General features: G+C 41.0%; 1 pseudogene; it reads right to left on the bottom strand.

The window, feature by feature from the left end:
- Window positions 1-15,334: 15,334 nt before the first annotated feature.
- On the bottom strand, window positions 15,335-16,767 carry LOC112412474 (60S ribosomal protein L4 pseudogene; annotated as a pseudogene).
- Between the last annotated feature and the right edge of the window lie 1,473 nt (window positions 16,768-18,240).

The raw sequence follows: 18,240 nt of genomic DNA, 5'->3' as shown, positions 1-18,240 counted from the left end.
GAATCCTGATAAAGAAACATGTTAATCTTTAATACGTTTTTAAAGTTATTTTTCATAAAATGTAGAAGGCTAAGCTTAAGAAATGGAGAAGTACTTACATCAAAACTTTTCAAATATTATTAGTTAACCTAAAGATACTGCATCTCTGTATAAGGAAAGATGGTTACTCTGTAGAGTCAGATAGTTACTCTGTTAGGTATAACAATACTCTGTTAGATATAATAATACTGATATTCCATAGAGTTATGTTAGAGTTCATATGAAGAAATCAGGCTACAGTTTATGAACTGGCAGTAAATCCTGTTATTTCTGGGTTGAGTGTAGCCAAAGACAAAATTTCGTATCGTTAATCCAGTGATCGTATTGGACTTACTGCAAAGGTATACTTACTTTACTGATTCTGAAATGTAGTTGGACGTTTTAGGCTTATCCACGTTCCATGACTCCTTGTCTTATAAAATCTTTGTTTCCAGGTGAATGATACTCAACAGCAGCTACTTCAGTCATAAGAAGGGATTTTTTTCCTTCTTTCTTTCCTGTGTTATGTAAATGAGGTTCAAGGCCACAATACCTGTTGGTGCCAGAGTCAAAGCAAGAGCCTGGGTCTCTTAATTCGTCTTTAGTGTTTTCTGCCTCATTATGACAATTACTGACTTTATAGTGAAGCAGTAACCTCTACTACGTGAGTGAATGTATGGGCATCTCCTTTAGGAGAGTTCATGGAATTGGGAAAGCCCATTTCTGTTAAATAGGACCTTTAATTAATACATATATAACATTGGGTTCATCCTACGTTCTGGCATCCTGCTAAGTGCATGCAAGTTACCCATATGGGTTTAACATGAATGTTTTATTCTAAAAGATTTTATCCTAAGCTAAAATAACCGTTGCTGCCATGGAGTTAAATAGCTTTCTCTGTGAACATATTTAGGTGACTCCTCTATTAGGAAATTCTAGAGATCGAAGGAATAGCAAACTAGAATGAACAGTTAGGTGAAAATCAGACTACTACTTGCTTGAGTCCTTCAAAGAGAAGAGAGAAAGCGGCGAATGAATGTGTGTGTGTGTTGTAAGGTTTTCCCTTCGATTGTTACCCGCTGCTACTTCATGATAGTGTCTTGGTGGACTTGGGTTCTATAGCAGTGAGACAGTGGACATGAAGAAAATAAACGGCTTCCATTTCCCCGCCGTTTCTAGTTTGCCTGGTGAAACCAAGGAGGCCCGTTATCTAAGAATCAGCTTCTTGGACTTGCCTGGTGGTCCAGTGGTACAACTCCACGCTCCCAGTGCAGGGGGCTGGGGTTCGATCCCTGGTCAGGGGACTAGATCCCACATGCATGCCACAACTAAGACCCGGCACAGCCAAAATAAATAAATAAATATTTTTAAAAAAATCAGCTTCTTGGTGGCTGTCCCAGAGATCTGTAATATAACACTTAACCCAAGTCCAGGATTAATGTAGAAGAGTTGACTGGTCTCTCCAGTCACAGCTGAGAAGGATCACAAAAAATTTCCTACCACGCGCTGCCCAGCCGAGCCGGCATTATCCGACCTCTTTGCCCTGCTTGCTACTGCCTACATTTTCAGTCCTTGGGCTTTTTAAAAGTACGCAAGTTAGTTGGCCAGACTTTCTTTTTTAAAAAAACAAACAAAACTCATAGTCTAACATCTCCTCCTTTAACTTTTCTAATTTATCTAAATCCAACACACATTTTCACACAATCAGACCTACTGGTCTCTAGAGACTAACTTGGGCCACAACTTGCGAAACAACTAGAACTACTAATCAAGTGAGGTCACTAGTGAAGTGCAAGTGCTCACGTAATCTTCCCGAAAACAGCGTTGCATCAAATACCTTCCTAAATAAAACTCTGGAATGTTTCTGACCCACCCCTTCCACTGCCCAGAGGTACTACCCATTGGTGTTACTGAATTTATCTTTTCTCTTTTAGAGACTGGGAGGGAAAAACACTGTAAACCTTCTATAGCTGCATTAGCTGTAGTAGTTAACGTTCTCTATAATGATACAAGCCTAGCTGTATCTAAAAAGAAAAATCAAATAACCTTTGAGTGCTGAAAGGCAAAAACTAGGTGAAGACTTCTGCCAAGAAAATGCTTTTAAAATCATAAGATCATGAAGATAACCATTAGTATGCTTTGTGTGTGTTGCTTTATTTTGTAGAAGTCAACCAGTTTCTAATAGACAAAGGCATAGATTGACGCACACACTTTTAAAAGAAAATCTGGTAACATTCTCATATGACTTAAATGTTTGTGCTTCTTTGACTCATTTTCATGATACATTTATAGTTGTTTCAAATAGGCATTTATTCACTTTAAAACATTTCTTCTACCCTATTAAAGGTTACACTGCAGATAAGCATTCGAAAGACCTCGCTTGCGTGAAGTTAAACTAAAAGATTGTTGAATGAAAATGAGTGAAGTAACCCAACTTACCAAACTATTCAGTGTTAATATGAAAGGCTGCAAATTTCACTTTCACTGATTTCAGTCCCATCTGTCCAGTTCATTCCCAAATTACCCATTGGACCGACATACTTCAGACATTAGCACCGTATATGAAGCTAAAAATATATTAATTGAGTTATATAATAAAGTAAATTAATATGTTTTATGTTTATCTCCAGTAGTAGCTTCAAAATTCTTACATAGGCAAAGAATGGGATGGGATGGCTGTCTGGTTGGAAGCAGAGATGGAGGGTAGGGACCTCAGGCGAGGGCTTGAAGCATCTGTCATTGAGAAAATTGAGAAAACACGCTACATAATGCTCTCTATTTTCTGTCGAATAGAAATGATTCATCGGTAAGATTAAGGATAGTAATATATCATAAAGGTGCTCATCTAGCAGTATTCAAAACAGTAGCTCAGGAAGAACCAGGTGAGAAGATGTGTGATGCAATGCTGATTTTCAGAAAATGGGGGTCAGAGACTTAGATTTACATAATTTTCTTTATTTTGACACAGTATCTTGGCAAAAGCAATGGGCTTTGCCACGCATGGGGTATAATTGTAACAAATCATTTTGTCTTCTTTATATCACCTGTCAAACAGCTAATACTTGTCACAGCTCTCTTTTTTCCACACCCGCCCATAGAGTTGTCTGTCTTTATCATCAGCCCAGTGTTTTGGGAGACCGTGTTGGGCTGATGACTGAATGTTGATTAATTAATTGAGGTGAGACCCCAGAAGGTGCTCAAAATAACATGAGATATTTAAAATTATTCGTAAAACTCCCTAACCATCATAGACGTCAGGTAGCCATTTAAAAGGCCATTTTTTTCCCACACAGCGCTCAGGCTGCATTTTGCCTTTTCTGTGACTTGTTTTCCCTCTTAGAGCCTCTGCTAATGATGCTCAGTTTGATTTGACATCTGGATTAAAACGTTAAGGAAAAGGTATGATTTTCCTTTACGTCTTAGAAAAGGCTTTATACAGTGAAGTGTGGAGCAACTAACTGTCACGATAATATACTTCAACCAAAGAAGGATGTGATAAGGATTTCATTCAGCAGGGAAAGAGTCTGGATGGCTCAGTAACCCCCAGGATCGGCTGGTTCCATAGCTTGAAAGAAGGAAAATATAACACAGTCTATCCGTGTGACTCAGATTGTCTCTTAGTATTAGCAGTAAAAGAACACATCTTTTGACATTACCGTGAGTATCCTGAAATACTGCAGATATTTTTAGAACATATAGAAATAGATTAGAATATAGATATATAAATAGGTAGGTATGATTAGTGCTTAAAAATTAGAAATAAAATCTGGCCCATGTCTTTTCCAAGAAACCATTAAAAGCTTTCCTTTGTTTTCACATTCAAAAGGATAGCACTTGTACATGCAGAAAAGCCAACCTGCTTCCCCTCTGCTCAGTACTTGATAACCAGAGCACATACAAACAAAATCTCCTTTCACTGCTGCTGGTAATTGTGAAAGAGCTGTATTCTTCCCCATGTCCCCAAATTCAGAAGCTGGTACAGTTCCAAGGTGTCCTGAATACAACTGTCTGGCCTGGGGTTAAATCTCCAAGGAGTCTGGTATTCACTCACAACTTCACGGGGAAATAGAAGTTGTAATAATCACTACAAATACCTTGCATCGCCACTGTAGCAGCATTTTTGGTTCCTCACATATCCAGTATTGAACCACCGAATGACTTCATTTTCTGACTGTGAAATTGCCTCTTTGTTTTTCTGTATGGCAGATTTCATTTTATTCCCTTGAAATTAAGGCAAGTTATTTAATATCTTTTAATGAGGCCAGAATATTATAAAAGAAATAATGTGTTTGGATTTTATGTCCATTTTCTTGGAGAGAAGGCCATAACTTGCAAAATGACTGGCAGCAGGGTAACTAATATAATTATATTCATGATTAAAAATTTGTATTTGTTTAGTCAGATTTCAGTTTCCTTAAACTTGGTGAACTTCTGTGTAACCGACAAATTAATCCACAAGTTAAGCTTTGTGAATTTATTTTTAAAGTGTTTAAAATCTATTTTCGTGACTTAACAAATCCGGTATACTTACGTCATGTCTTTGTTAACCAGGGACTGTTCTGCGCTCGCGAGATACATCTCTGAGCGGTAGCTCACAGTACTTTGTGTTTACACACACTTACGTCTCACCAGTTCTTTCCCCAACTCCCCGCAGTTCCCCGCACTTCGTCTGCCCTCGCCATACGCCCATAACCAAGTGCTGTTTTCTGTCTCTTCTTTTCTGTTCCTTTGGGAGAGGTCACAAAGCGTTCCCCTCTTGCAACCCCAGTACTGTGTGTAGATTGAAGTACACCCTGTACCTTTTTCATCACTGCATTCTCCCTGGGTCCCACAGGGGACTGAGCCATGAAGAATCCCAAGTAGCAGACTCTTCACTCAGCATTACTCCTCATGTCCAGAGCTCTGTTATTGAGACGCCTTGTCTGTATCTGACCACTCCCTGATGCACCTCATAGGGGTGAGTGCCCTCCCACGATATGCTGCCCAGGCTCTTGTGCAAAGAGGACTGACTGCCCCAGCGGTCCGCAGAGAGTTCTGAGCCTAGAGGTGAGCCGGCAGCACTGCCTTACAGTGTGTCAACATAGCAGGTGACTAAACGCGTATATGCCCTGGAGAGACTAGAAGACTGTTTAAAATGCATTACAGGCAGACCTCGATCTATTGTACTTCACAGATCCTGCATTTTTACTTATTGAGGGTTTGTAGCAATGCTGCATCGAGCAAGTCTATCCGCACCATTTTTTCCAACAGTATTTGCTCATTTCGTGTCTCTGTGTCACATTTTGGCAATTCTCACAATATTTCAGACTTTTTCATTATTCATTATGGTGATGTGTGGTCAGTGATCTTTGATATTACTACTATGATTTGCTGAAGGCTCAGATGATGGTTAACATTTTTTACCATAAAATATTTTATAATTAAGGAATACACATTATTTAGGCATAATGCTGTTTGTTGCATACTTAATGTACTACAGTATAGCATAAACAACTTCTTTTTTTTTTTTTTTTTTTTTTTGCGGTACGCGGGCCTCTCACTGTTGTGGCCTCTCCCGTTGCGGAGCACAGGCTCCGGACGCGCAGGCTCAACGGCCATGGCTCACGGGCCCAGCCGCTCCGCAGCACGCGGGATCCTCCCGGACCGGGGCACGAACCCGCTCCCCTGCATCGGCAGGTGGACTTTCAACCACTACGCCACCAGGGAGGCCTCAGTATAAACAACTTTTATGTGCACTGGGAAACCAAAAAATTCACGTGACTTGCTTTGTTGTGATACTCCCTTTATTGCGGTGGTCTGGAGCCAAACCCACAATGTCTCCAAGGTATGCCTGCATTGAAATTAGTAATTTTTAAACATTGGTATTTCTCTTAAGTATCTAGAACGAAGAAGATATTTAAGAGTCCTTCTAGGTGGTTTTCACTGAGTCATGGGTCTCTACAATTTTGGAGTTACTGCTGTCTCAGTATCCCTCTGCTTTAAAATACAGGGATACGTTGTCAAATGTCTTTCAGTCTCTCTTCTCTCTTCCTAATCCCCAAAGCTCTTTTTTTTTTTTAAACGTAGATTTTATTTATTTTTGGCTGTATTGGGTCCTTGTTGCTGTGCGCGGGGGCTACTCTTCGTTGCCGTGCTCGGGCTTCTCATTGTGGTGGCTTCTCTTGTTGCAGAGCACGGGCTCTAGGCACACGGGCTTCTGTAGTTGTGGCTCGAGGGCTTCAGTAGTTGTGGCTCGTGGGCTCTAGAGCGCAGGCTCAGTAGTTGTGGCACACGGGCTTAGTTGCTCCATGGCATGTGGGATCTTCCCGGACCAGGGCTCGAACCCACATCCTCTTCATTGGCAGGTGGATTCTTAACCACTGCGCCACCAGGGAAGTCCAACACTGTTTTTTTAATTATTAATTATTTATTTTTTGGCTGCGTTGGGTCTTCCTTGCTGCACGCGGGCTTTCTGTTTAGTTGCAGTGAGTGGGGGCTACTCTTCATTGCGGCGTGCGGGCATCTCACTGCGGTGGCTTCTTGTTGCAGAGCACAGATAAGATGCATAGGCATCTGGAAGGAGAGGAGGCTTAGAAAGGTGAATTTTGGCCAAGTTGGCTAAAGAACTTAATAACAGTTATTTGATTTTTAAAAAAATTCCTCGGATTTTGCCCCTATGCAGAACAGTATGGAGGTTCCTTAAAAAACTAAAAATAGAATTACCATATGACCCAGCAATCCCACTACTGGGCATATACACAGAGAAAACCATAATTCAAAAAGACACATGCACCCCAATGTTCATTGCAGCTCTATTTACAATAGCCAGGTCATGGAAGCAACCTAAATGCCCATTGACAGACAAATGGATAAAGAAGATGTGGTGCATATATACAATGGAATATTACTCAGCCATAAAAAGGAATGAAATTGGGTCATTTGTTGAGACGTGGATGGATCTAGAGACTGTCATACAGAGTGAAGTTAAGTCAGAAAAAGAAAAACAAATACCGTATATTAACGCATATATGTGGAACCTAGAAAAGTGGTACAGATGAACTGGTTTGCAAGGCAGAAATAGAGACACAGATGTAGAGAAGAAACGTATGGACACCAGGTGGGGAAGCGGCGGGGGTGGTGGTGGTGGTGGTGGTGTGATGAACTGGGCGATTGGGATTGACATGTATACACTGATGTGTATAAAATGGATGACTAATAACCTGTATAAAAAAAAGATTAATTTAAAAAAATCCTCAGATTTTATGGCAAACAATGCAAATTCTTCCTGTAACATCCAACTGGATGTCAAGGAATCGGGGTTAAAATGCAGGTGTATATGTCTGGGCTATCTTAGTGCAGATCACTAATAGAGTGGACTTTCCTTTCTGAGTTCTGTACTGTGTTATTTGCACTGTATTAAAATAATAATAACACTGGTAATGATAAATAATGAGGTTAGGGCTTCCCTGGTGGCGCAGTGGTTGAGAGTCCGCCGGCCGATGCAGGGGACGCAGGCTCGTGTCCCGGTCCGGGAAGACCCCACATGCCGCGGAGCGCCTGGGCCCGTGAGCCATGGCCGCTGAGCCTGCGCGTCCGGAGCCTGTGCTCCGCAACGGGAGAGGCCACAGCAGTGAGAGGCCCGTGTACCGCAAAAAAAAAAAAAAAAAAGGTTGCCACTGGACTTCACTTGGTTTGGGGCTTTGATTTTTTTTGTATAATTTTAGCCTACTAGGGAAAAAAAATTCTGTTTTTACTTCTAACAAAATGGTAATCCGACCGGTGTTTTGAGAACAGACGGCTACAAACGCATTAAAGAAAGCCCTAAATGGGTTTCTTTTGATCAAAGAAAAAATCCTTCTCTTAGCGTGGGAATCGGCCACTCTTCATGCAGACACCTCTTGCTGTGGTGTATGTTAGTGGATGAAGCGGAGGGGAGTAACTGAAGAGTTGAAGGACCCTCTGGTACCCTTCTCTGAAGGCATCTCTGAAAGACCTATAACAAAATACTCAACAGCTACCGATCTTTTGAAGATAGTTGAATTTTGTTAGCTTAGAGCATGTAATATAAGACTCAAGATTTAACCAAACACTGCCAATTACTCTTGAGAGTTGTGCTGATTACTATTTTTTCCAGCTTTATTGAGATATAATTGACATATAACATTGTGTAAGTTTAAGGTGTATAATATGATTTGACACATTTATTGCAAAAAACAAATTATCACTGTAGCATTAGCTAACACTATCTCATCACATAATTACCATTTCTTTTTTGTGGTGAAAACATTTAAGATCCACACTCTTAGCAACTTTCAGGTACTATAAAATACAGTATTGTTAACAGTATTCACGATGCTGTGTATTAGATCCTCAGAACTTAATAATCTTATAACCGGAAGTTTGTACCCTTTAATCAGTGTCTCCCAATTTCCCCCACCTCCCAGCCCCTGGTGGCTACCACTCTGCTCTGTTTCTATGATTCAGCTTTTTTATATTCAATGTATTTGTCTTTCTCTGCCTATTTCACTTAGCTTAACATCCTCAAGGTTCATCTGAGTTGCTGTAACAGTAGGATTTTCTTTTCTCTCATGGCTGATATTCGTGTGTGTGCGTGTGCGTGTGTTGTTACATCTTTATCTGTTCACCCATTGATGAATGCTTAGATTGTTTCCATATATTGGCCTTTGTAAATAATGCTGCAGTGAACATGGGGGCACAGATTTCTTTGAGATCTTGTTTTCATTTCCTTTGGATATATATCTAGAAGTAGGATTCCGGGATCATGTGGTAGTTCTATTTTGAATTTTTTGAAGACCCTCCATACTCTTTTCCACAGTGGCTGCACCAATTTACATTCCCACCAACAGTGAACAAGGGTTTCCTTTCTTCATATCTTTGTCAACACTTTTTTTTTTAACTCTTGTTGACAACAGCCATTCTAACAGGTGTGAGATGATAGTTCATTATGGTTTCACATTTCTGATTAGTGATGTTGATCATCTTTTCATATACATGTTGGCCATGTGTATGTCGTCTTTGGAAAAATGTCTGTTCAGTTCCTCTGCCCATTTTTTAATCAGGTTGTTGTCTTTTGGTTTTGTTTTGTTTTTACTATTGAGTTGTATGAGTTCTTTTTAATATTTGTTTGTTTGTTTATGGCTGCATCCAGTCTTAGTTGTGGTATGTAGGATCTTTCATTGCAGTGCACGGGTTTCTCTCTAGTTGTGGTGCGTGGGCTCTGTAGTTGCTGTGGTGCATGGGCTTAGCTGCCCGGTGGCATGTGGGATCTTGGTTCCCCGACCAGGGATCAAACCCACGTCCCCTGCATTGGAAGGCGGATTCTTAACCTCTGGACCACCAGGGAAGTCCCTGAGTGGTATGAGTTCTTTATATATTTTGGATATTAACCCCTTACCAGATATATGATTTGCAAATATTTTCTTCCTTTCTGTAAGTTGCCCTTTTATTTTATTGATTGTTTCTTTTGCGGTGCAGAAGCTTTTTAGTTTGACGTAGTCCCACTTATTTTTGCTTTTCTTGCTTGTGCTTTTGGCATCATATCCAAAAAATCACTGCTAAGACAAATGTCAAGGAGCTTTTTCCCTGTGTTTTCTTTCAGGAATTTTGTGGTTTTGGGTCTTATATTTAAATCTTTATTCCATTTTGAGTTAATTTTTGTGATTTGTGTAAGAAAGGGGTCCAATTTCACTCTCCTGCATGTGGTTATTCAGTTTTCCCAACACTGTTTATTGAAGAGACTGTCTTTTCCCCATTGAGTATTCTTGGCTCCCTTGTCAGATGTTGGTTGACCACATATCTGAAAGTTTATTTCTGGGTTCTCAATTCTGCTCCATTGGTCTATGTGTCTGTTTCTGTGCTGGTATCATACTGTTTTGATTACTATAGCTTTGTAGCTATATTTTTGTTTGAAATCAGGACATGTGATGCCTCTAGTTTTCATCTTCTTTCTCAGGATTGCTGTAGCCATTGAAGATCTTCTGTCATTCTGTACAAATTGTAGGCTTTTTTCCTACTTCTGTGAAAAAAATGTCATTGGAATTTTGATATGGATTGCATTGGATCTGTAAATGGCTTTGGGGGAAGCATAGACATTTTAACAATATTAATTCTTATCCATGAATGTGGGGTATCTTTATTTGTGTCTTCTCATCAGAGAAGTTTCTCTCATCAGAGTCTTGTGGTTTTCAGTGTACAGATCTTTCATCTCTTTGGTTAAATTTATTCATAAGTATGTTACTGTTTTTGATGCTAAAATGAATGGAATTATTTTATTTCTTTTTCAGATGTTTAGATGTTAGTGTAGAGAAAGGCAGCTGTTTTCCATGTGTTGATTTTTCTATTCTGCAACTTTACTGAATTCATCAGTTCTAGAGTTTTTTGGTGGGTCTTTAGGATTTTCTATATATAAGATCAGATCATCTGAAAACAAAGACTTCTTCCTTTTCAATTTGGATGCCTTTTTATTTCATTTTTCTTGCCTTACTGCTCTGGCTAGGACTTCCAGTACTATGCTCAATAAGAGTGGTGAGTGTGGGCACCCTTGTCGTGTTCCTGATTTTAGAGGAAAAGCTTTCAACCCTTCACCATTGAGTATGATGTTGGCTGTGGGTTTGTCATATATAGCCTTTAAATTATGTTGAGGTATGTTTCTCCTATACCCAATTTGTTGAGTGTTTTTATTATAAAAGTATGTTGTATTTTGTCAAATGCTTTTTGTGCATCTATTGGGATGGTTATATGATTTTTTTTTTTTTGGCCGTATGCGGGCCTCTCACTGTTGTGGCCTCTCCCATTGCGGATCACAGGCTCCAGACGCGCAGGCTCAGCGGCCATGGTTCACGGGCCTAGCCACTCGCGGCATGTGGGATCTTCCCAGACTGGGGCACGAACCCGCGTCCCCTGCATTGGCAGGCAGACTCTCAACCACTGCGCCACTAGGGAAGCCCCTGGTTATATGATTTTTATCTTTCATTCTAATATTAATGTGGTGTACCACATTTATTGACTTGCATATGTTGAATCATCCTTGCATCTCAGGGACAATTCCCACTTGGTCGTGATGTATGATTATTTTAATGTGCTGTTGTGTTCAGTTTGCTAACATTTTATAGAGAATTTTTACATCTATATTCATCATGGGTATTGGTCTGTGATCTTTTAGTGTCTTTATCTGGCTTTGGTATCAGGACAATGCTGGCCTTATAAAATGAGCTTGGAAGTATTCTCTCCATTTTTTGGAAAAGTTTGAGAGCAATTGGCATTAATTATTCTCTAAATGTTTGGCAGTATTCACCAGTGAAACCATCTGGTCCTGGGCTTCTCTGTATTTTGGGGGTTTTGATTACTGATTCAAGCTCTTCACTCATAACTAGTCTGTTCAGATTTCTTTTATTCAGTATTGGTTGTTTCTAGGAATGTGTCCATTTCTTTTAGGTTATTCAATTTCTTGGTGTAAATTGTTCATAGTAGTCTTGCATGATTCTTTGTTATTTCTGTGATAGCAGTTGTAATGTCTGTCTTTCATTTCTGATTTTGAGTTCTCTTTTTTTTTTTTTTCCTGAGTTAGCCTAGCTAAAGGTTTGTCAATTTTTTCTTTTCAAAAACTGGCCTTGGGCTGATTACAGTAATGACTAATCTGTTTGTATCAATACAAAATAATAAAATACATATTTGATGAAAATTTAAGTTAGTTGTCATGTACTTAGACAAGAATTTCACAGAGTAACATTTCTAGTCGTTTAATGTCATGATATCATCTATTTCATCTTTTATTTCAGATGAATAGGAAGAGACCAACCTATTAAGAATTGTGATTGTTTTTTTGTTTGTTTGTTTAGACTTACGGAGGAACTTATACAACTTTCCTCTGTAACCATTCCGTTAACGTTTCCCTTAGTTTTTAATTGTAATATTTTAATTACACAACTAATATACTATTAATGATTCCTTATTAAAAACTAAGACATAAGACATATAGAGGGTAAAGACAGTCTCTCCTGGCCTGCTCCCACTACCCTTGTCATTCTCCTTTCCTCCCCAGTGATAATCATTCTTAAGTTTGTGTGCCCTTCCAAAATTTTTCCTATATTTACATTATATATACTTGTACCTATACATGCATAGGCAGATTGCTGTTTGTTAAAGTATTTATTTATCTAAACCAAATCAGATAATGTGAAGCTCATACTTTACATTAGATGATTTCAAGCCATGATTTTTTTTTTCTTGTAAAAAGTCATTCTTTAAGGCTTATAGAAAGGCATTCTTCAAGGCTATTTTTTTTCTTTCTTTTACCCAGTGTCTTAGCTCAAGCTATCTTAACGGAATAGCATAGACTGGGTGGCTTCAACAGTAGAAATTTATTTTCTTAGTTCTGTCACCTGAAGTTGGAAGTCAGGTGCCATTGTGGCTGGTTTCTGGTGAAGGCCCTCTTCCAGGCTTGCAGACAGCCACCTTCTCCTTGTGCCCTCACAGGGCTGGGGGAGAGAAAGAAGAAATTCTCTGGGGTCTCTTTCTCATAAGGGCACTAATCCTATCATAAAGACCCACCTTCATGAGGTCATCAAAATCTAATTATCTCCCAAAGGCCCTATCGACAAATACCATCACATTGGGGGTAAAGGCTTTAACATATAAATATGAGAGACACAAACATTCAGTCCATGACACCCAGACTATGCCACTTCTTTTAATTAGTAATGTGAATAAAGGTGCCGACTTTTTTTTTTTAAACATCTTTATTGGTAGGTGCCGACATTTTAAAAATGACTAAACCAAAGGGAAAATAAATATTTATTTAGGAGTTTAAATAATCTTATCAGTACAAAGGTGGGGATGAAAATGAAGATAAATTCAAAAGGGATAAAGGTCTAAAATTCCATTAAGTAAAAAAAAAAAAATTCAGTTGTATGAATATAGGATGGGTAAAGCTTGAATTTGACAGCAGTTAACATGAGAAGTATCTGGTGATGTTGACAGTGACTAACTGATGTGATGTGTGAATGCAGTTTTCTGATACTTTAATAGAAATATAATACCCTGATCAAGAGAGGTCATCAGTCTCTCTGCATTCTTCCCTTAGTAGGCTACTTTCAGAATACTGTATTCAGATATAGCAAATATAAGGAAGGATACAACCAAACCAGTGATTGTTTCTGTTTGTGCAATGTGGATACTGTCTAATGGGTTTGTGGAGACAGTTAATTACTAAAGTGCCTGTGAAATGCGTGGTGACATAACTAGTATACAGCAAGTTTGAATTTCATAGAGTAGAATATGCGATAAAATACTTGGTACCTTTGTAGAAAGTAAGCAAAAACTTGGTTTTTTTATGATAAGGTATTTTTTATGTGCCTTTGATTATAATTGAAACAAATTTCAAGAGACAGTGGTCTAGATCATTCCAATCCAAGCATGGTCGCATGCACACCTGGGAGCTTAGTAGGAATGCAGATTCTCAGGCCCCATCCTAGGCCAGCTGAATGAAATCCAGCACTTTCACAAGATCCCCAGGTGATCCACGTGATCATTAGAGCTTAAGAGCATGAAAACTTTCACTTGTGTTCAATGAAAGCTTTAAAAAGCTATGAAAATGTCTCCAAACTTCTTTTTATACCCTCTTAAAGAGTGATGCAATACTTCAGGTAGAGTGAAAATGAAAGATGATAAGATAGTGATGGCTTATGTGGCTGCTGCATTGTCCTTCTAGGCAATTCTGTCGTTCTTACATTTTCATATTTTAGCACAGATTGAAATGATTGCGTATTTGTGAGATAATTCCTAGAATGATTAAATAGCAAATGTTTTAAGATACAGAAAAAGTAAGATCACTAAGATCTCACAGTGTACCTTAGATTTATAGGAGTCCATTGAACTTGTATTTTAATTGCAAAATAGAATGAGTTTTATTCTACTTTAAAAATATACAAATTTTTTGGTTTGTATAAAAAAAAAACCTCAAAGAATAAAATTCGGTCCAGTAGACCCTGATGATATACCAAGTGTTAAGGATCTTTCAAAATACACTGGAAACCAGATTGTATATACAAAAATGTGGCTAAGAATGCGAAGTGATATGAAATAAGTATCAGGTGAGTACTGTGATGGTTTAGAAGAATGAGAGTTTTGTCAAGACATTCATTAAGCATTAAGTGCCCATGAGGTGCCAGACATTGTTCTTGGAATTGGGATAAAATGGCCTCTTGGAGCTTATGTTTTGGTGGAGTGCCCAGACAGTAACCAGCCAGTGAATGTTTGTGTAATGCTAAGTGTTATAAAGAAAACACAGAGCCGGTGAGAGGATGGAGACAGATCAGGACGCCACAAAGCAGGGGCTTTCCTCCTCTTCAGTAATTAGGGGAACATGGAAGGAGTCGCCATTCGACCAGACACTGAATGAAATGAGAGAGCCGTGTGGGGTGAAATGGCCCAGAAACAAAACTGCAGCAAGATTTTCTGCTCTAAAGCCCTTTCATCTCCTTAATTGAGTGAAACTGCCTACAGCCTCAGGGTTATTACCTAGGATGCAAAATACTATCAACCCCTGCTTTCTTCGTCAGCTTGGTGTCCTGAAATATGTCCCAGCACAAGAAGCAGTGTGAGCTCCACAAGGAGCCCATCGGTCCCAGTTCGGACACCTTTCCCCACAATGGTGTGAAAACACTGATCAGTTGTTACCAAACTTACTTCAAGTTAAACACAACAGATCCACTTTTTTAAAAAAAAAGTTTTATTTATTTAGGCTGCGTTGGGTCTTGGTTGCTGCGCACGGGCTTTCTCTAGTCGCGGCGAGCGGGGGCTACTCTTCGTTGCGGTGCATGGGCTTCTCATTGCAGTGGCTTCTCTTGTTGCGGAGCACGGGCTCTAGGTGTGTGGGCTTCAGTAGTTGTGGCTTGTGGGCTCTAGAGCGCAGGCTCAGTATTTATGGCACATGGGCTTAGTTGCTCTGCAGCATATGGGATCTTCCCGGACCAGGGCTCGAACCCGTGTCCCCTGCATTGGCCAGCAGAGTGGAGCCTTAACCACTGTACCACCAGGGAAGTCCCCAGGTCCACTCTTGAGCTCAGTCTGTTTTCACCTCTGTAAATTGGGGGAAATACCTAACTTGCATGGCTGTTGTGAAAATTTTAGCTAATATGTATCAAATACCTGGCATATATTAAGTGTTTGAAAAACAGGAGCTACTATTATTACTCACCATTGTGGTTATTAGTTCATTTATATCTACCTTCATATGTGGCAATCAGATTACAAATGTTCCCCCAGATTCCTCATCACCTGACTTAGTTTCAGTCTCATTATTTGTTCTATGGAGTAATTTTTTTTTTTGATCATCAGGCCTTTATTCAAAATTAGCTGTCCAAAATGATTTGACCTTTACCGAACAAACAAATTTAAGTTTATGCAGCAGCCTTCTTTTCCTCTGTGGTGGGTTTCTTTTCTGTGGGCTTCTTTGCTGTGGGCTTCTTTTTAGCAGGCTTCTTTTTAGCTGCTGGTTTCTTGGTCACTGCAGTCTTTTTTCCCACCAAAGGCTTCTTTGGCTTCTTCGGCTTCTTCAGCTTCTTAACGCAAACAGCCTCCTTTCCCTTCTTTCCCATCACAGGCTTCTTGCCTGGAATCCCCTTCTCATCTGATCTGGCTTCTAGTGCTGCTACTGCCCTCTCCACCCGGATTTTGTGGTTCCTGGCCTGGCGAAGACGAGTGTTCCGGCGCGTGGTCTTAGCATATGGGTTTAGCTTCAACGTGATTCTCAGGTTTTTCAGTGGATTCTTCTTCCAGACTGCGATGAATCTTCTTGCGTGGTGCTCGCAGGGCTCTTTGGATCTCTGGGCTTTTCAAGGTTCTGCTGAGGTCTGTATTGAGCATCTTGTGCACGGGGAGGTTGTAGTTACTCTTGAGGGAGGCAGCTTTACGCCAAGTGCCATACAGCTCCTCTAACTTGTGGAAAGCACTTTCAGTCCAAATGCAGAAACGTCCCACATGCCCCCCAGGAGCCAGTTTCAAAATGTTCAGTTTGCTTACGTTAAGCAGAGTAATTCCAGGGATGTTTCTGAAGGCCTTGATGATACCGTTGTCCTCATTATAGACAATGCAGGGTCCCCTGCGCTGGATACGGCAACGGTTTCTCACTTTGCCTTTGCCAGCTCTCATTCGCTGCGAGGCCTAGACCTTTTTGATATCATTCCAAGCCTTAAGTTTCCTCAGGAGCAAAACAGCCTCCTTGGTCTTCTTGTAGCCTTCAACTTTATCTTCAGCCACCAAAGGAAGTTCAGGAACTTCCTGTATACGATGACCTTTAGGCACGACCAGCGCTGGTAAAGGCGAGGCAGCCAACGCAGAGCAGATGGCGTATCGCTTCTGCATTGTATTCAGTCTGCGGTGCCAACGTCGCCAGGTCTTGGTTGGTGCAAACATGCGGCCCCCGCGACACATATTTCCAAAAGCACCCTGGCCAGAACGGTGAGTGCCGCCACCTCGAACCCTGGGAATTCGAGCCACAGCTCTGCCAGTTCCCCAAGACTCAGCACTGGTTTGATGACCTGCTAATTCACTGACGGCACAGGGCTGTCTGTCGTTTCTGCGCAAGTTGGTGTGAACAAAGTTCACAATATCTGGTTGAATGGGAGCCTTGAACACAGCAGGCAAAGTGACATTTTTGCCAGATGACTCCCCCTTTTCAGAGTACACTAATATCAGTGGATGGGCACACGCCATGGTGGGGAGAGGAGAAGGCCACTCTCCTCTCAACCCGGCGGCTCCCACAGGAAAAGCTATGGAGTAATTTTTATAACGATTTAGAGTTCCCATAAGCGAATTAGAGTTCCCTACCTCGTGCTTCCCCTCAGCCTACCATAGTCAGCTGCTCCCTCCAGGGTATGGTAGTGGAAAGTAGGTGTTGAGTGGGTGGGCCTCTCCAGGGCAGTTTGGGGGGATCAATGTAAAACGCGTGAGTGATATCGTGGGAACTCAGCTGCCATGAAAGGCAAAGATTTTATCACGTCTGCTTTTAGCTGTCCTCCAAACCTCCCAGAATCGTTCACAAATGTGAACACGTTTCCATTCTTCAAACACATGGGCAGCTGGCTGGGAGCAATCCCTCAGGGGCCTGCAAAAGGGGTTTCAGTGTTTGACAGCCATCCCGAGCCTGGGGAACAGGAGAGAGGCCTCACTGTGGGATGGGGCTCTAGTCTGTCCCTTGCCCCTGAGATTTTCAGAGTCATGTCTGGTTAACCTGAGCTGTCAGATCCCATTTCCTGATGTGCTGTCATCGAACACTTCAGATTTAGTTTTCTCTGAAATATTTTTTTAAAAAAAGGTAAAGATTCGGATACTGTGTCTTCTTCCAACTTAAGAGTCTGTTTCATAATCTTAATGGCTTTTGCTCATTTTAAAAAGCAGTGAGGAAGGGGGTTGGTCATGGAAAAACAGGTAACTATTCTGACTGAATAAGTTTCCTTAAAATGTCGTGTCAAACTACATCAACAGGGCTTCCCTGGTGGCGCAGTGGTTGAGAGTCCGCCTGCCGATGCAGGGGACACGGGTTCGTGCCCCGGTCCGGGAAGATCGCACATGCCGCGGAGCGGCTGGGCCCGTGAGCCATGGCCGCTGAGCCTGTGTGTCCGGAAAAAAACTACATCAACAAAATAGGACCAACCCAAGAGCTAGAATCATTGGATTTTTATACAACATAATGCCCGTGATAAATACTAAAAACCGTAACTGCCTAAAACAACACTGAAGGAATGTGAAGAAGGAATGAGTGAAGGAGGGAGGAAAGAGGAAGAAGGGGAGGGGAGGTGAGAAGAGGAACAAGGAACATGATGAAGGAAAGGACGGGGGAGAAGGAAAGGAAGAGAGAAACCGGCATCTGGTTTAGAGAGCACTTAGAGACCAGAGGACACACTTTTTGCCTTGCTTCCTGGCTCGGCTTCTGTAGAACGGCCCTGCGTCATGGCGATAGCGATTCTCATCCGATTGCAAGACGGCCTTTGCAGAGGAAAGTCTGAGCCGTCCAGGTGTTCAGGCTGAGGCAGTCCCCGCAGCAATCAGAGTTCACACCTTCAAGAACAGACCAGGAAGTGGCCTCCTGTTTGAGATGCCCCTGATTTATGTTGAGTCTCAGTCATCACCGTGCTGGCCAAAAATTAGGTGTGCCCCTCACGGCTCTCCTGTGTCCCAGGTACTCTCAGAACATGGTAGCAGAGGCAGGAGTGCATGGTGATC

This window comes from Neophocaena asiaeorientalis, unplaced genomic scaffold (assembly GCF_003031525.2).
Source record: "Neophocaena asiaeorientalis asiaeorientalis breed wild unplaced genomic scaffold, Neophocaena_asiaeorientalis_V1.1 scaffold427, whole genome shotgun sequence".
Taxonomy (NCBI): Eukaryota; Metazoa; Chordata; class Mammalia; order Artiodactyla; family Phocoenidae; genus Neophocaena; species Neophocaena asiaeorientalis.
The sequence above is the reverse complement of the archived record's forward strand: the minus strand, read 5'-3'. Positions and strand labels throughout refer to the sequence as shown.